The sequence below is a fragment of the Mytilus edulis genome, chromosome 3 (genome assembly GCF_963676685.1).
Source record: "Mytilus edulis chromosome 3, xbMytEdul2.2, whole genome shotgun sequence".
NCBI classification, from domain to species: Eukaryota; Metazoa; Mollusca; class Bivalvia; order Mytilida; family Mytilidae; genus Mytilus; species Mytilus edulis.
The window spans coordinates 42568064-42571191 of NC_092346.1; positions in this window are offsets into that span (position 1 = coordinate 42568064).

Here is a 3128-nt window from a genome sequence, read left to right on the forward strand (position 1 = left end):
TATCATGTCTCTTTTTCATTTTCTAAGATGCTGGAGTACTGATTAATTATATAGTTTTATTACTCAAAAAAGTCATACACTATGATGAACCATATTTTATCATAAATATAAAACGCCATGAATATGTCAAACTCTGATCTTCTCTGATGTGAAATAAGGAAAACTGTGAAATTAAATTACTTCTCAGTATACTGGAAAGGGGATATATAGCCTTCAATTGAGAATGGAAATAAGGAATGTGTCAAAGAGACAACAACCCTACCAAAGAGCAGAAACAGCCAAAGGCCACCATTGGATCTACAATACAGCAAGAAATTCCTGCACCCAGAGGCAGGCTTCAGCTGGCCCTTTAAACAACAATATGTACTAGTACTAGTGAAATGGATGTCACATTAAACTCTGAAACATATAAATCAACTAAAAAAACAAACCAGACAAGACTAAGGCTCCTGACTTGGAACGGGTGCAAAAATGCAAAAAAAAATCATATTGGAGAATTTTACTGTGTGACACATTTACAGATATCTCACTTTTTACTTCCTGTTTGGCCTACACATGTATGTTTTTCCATTGACAATGGTTGATGCATGTATATGAAGTTTTCATCACATAATTTCAAACAACTACAAACCTGTGCTTCTTGGTAATTTGTTCACCAAGCTTCATATTGGTAGGCTGTAATGTGTCATTATGTGTGACTCACTTATACATCTGCAGATATGAATAAGGGGAGATGTTCAAGTACAAAATGTATATATCAGACAACAATCCAATTAAAAAAAAGACATTTAGAGAGTAACAAATTGTCTTCAACATTAAAAGGTGTCTACAATACTTCAAGCCATAAACCATCCAACATGTGAATAAATATGACTAACACTCTAAGACCTGACATCAATACCCAATTCTCCAAATAGAAAAAAAGTATTAGTATATGATATACTTCTACTGACAAGGTTCCTGACTTGGGACAGGCACATACAAATGTAGGTTCTTGGCATGGGTGCATATTTAAAAAGAAATACAAACTGTAAATCTGTGTTTAATTCTTAAATCGTTGTAAGTGCTACTTGATAATGAAGTATACATGTAATTTTATTATTGCACCATATGGGATTATAGAGAGGATGCATATGCCTGCCAAATGACTTGATTTCAGCAGTAATGGTCCAGGGTATTTCCACTTGTCTTAAATTTCTATCAAACAAACTGAAATTTCAGTCTTATTTTAGTTATACATGTATATTAAGTCATGTAGTTCAGATCATGTCTGAAATACAGCCCTTTTTTATGCCCCATTTATGGGCATTATGTTTTCTGGTCTATGCGTCTGTTCGTTTGTTCGTTAATTCGTTCCTTCGTCTGTCCCGCTTCAAATTATAGTTTTTGGTCAAGGTAGATTTTGATGAAGATGAAGTCCAATCAACTTGAAACTTGGTACACAGGTTCCCTATGATATGATCTTTCTAATTTTAATGCCAAATTAAGAGTTTTTACCTCATTTTCACGGTCCACTGAACATAGAAAATGAGTTTGGATGGGGCATCCATGTACTTTGGACACATTCTTGTTTCATTGAGAGTTAGTTTAATTAAACTGTTCTTTGTTTTAAATGATGGGTTAACAGGAGTTTAATAGTAAGACAATATTTTATGGAAAGGAGATAACTTACTGACTAGCTCATTTGGATGTAAAAGGAATCAAATCTTTAAGAAGACACCTAAAGACAACAAAGTTTTCATACCTCTGATTGCAATCACACGAACAAGAACAGTGAACAGCAATTTAGATATACATGGATGGATGTTGATCAGATAATTTAAATGACCATTATAAGTTTTACAGAATACCAAAGATATACCAGTCACCAGATTTTAGCTTTAAAGGAACATAATACCCTTAAAATATTTTGCACTACATTTTGTGGTGGCCACTTTTATTGATGGAGGGAGCTGGAGTGCCTAGTAAATAATGATCCTTTTGTGATTATTGGTGAAATGAAATAAGATTTGGGCAAGAACATTGCCAATTTCATAACAAATGTTTGGCTTTCAAATTTGCATCCATTGATGCCACCCAGCATCTCTGAAAAATTAACACTCAAGTATTGCTGCAAATATGAAGTTTTCACAAAAGGCCTAAATTATGATGAATTGTTCAAATATCTCCTCTTTTTGAACAACTGGGTCAATTTGAACCAATATCTAACCTGAATTAAGTAATGTGTCAAGTTACTTACGTTGGTAGATATAATTTTAAATTACCATTACTCTTGTCTGATGTAAATTCTAATAAAGAAATGATACCAAATATAAATACAAATACAAAAATTAAATAAACAACATATACAGAGACATATATACCAGTACATTGGTAGTTCACACATAATATTTTTAAAGTTGTATCATTATTAAAGATTTCACAAGATAAAATTTTCTTATACTTTGCCAAACCTTGAATTTATCATATGATTTTGCAAAATATAATAAAATTTTGAGTCACTGTGCTATTTTTGAAACTACAAGAAGGATTTTTCATGAAATAAATCTATTAGAAAGAATAAAGAAATGAAATATGAAAAGATATGCTTTTTAAAATGGTTTTAGAAAATAAAAAGAATAAATGGTGTCACCAAACTTGTGTTCTTAATAGTGCTAAAATAAAGAAAAAAAATATTTTCATTCCTACATTGTATATCAAAATTTTACTACAAGAGTGATCTCCACTTATATTGTAACCGGAGAGCATGTACTCTACAAATATGTTCTAAGGGAAGCAATCCTGTCACAATATGACAAAGTTGAAAAGTAGAATCTAACAAAAAACAAATTTTCAGTATTTGTAAAAACAAACTTAATTAATACAACAAATCACTTATTTATCTTTATTCAATTGAACTGTCTCAACATTTGCAGATTTTATCATTATCCAATAAAGAATTTCTTGTAAGTTAGATTACATGGCTGTATTTTAATCCTGTGTGTAAGGTGTAATGACAAATTTCATTTAATAATAAGGGATTTCATAGATTTAATTTTAGATAGGATTGTATGTGATTTATCGACCGTTGTCAGTTATTTTATTTTATTGGTTTTAGTCTAGGTTAGTTTACAAATCCGTCACCGATT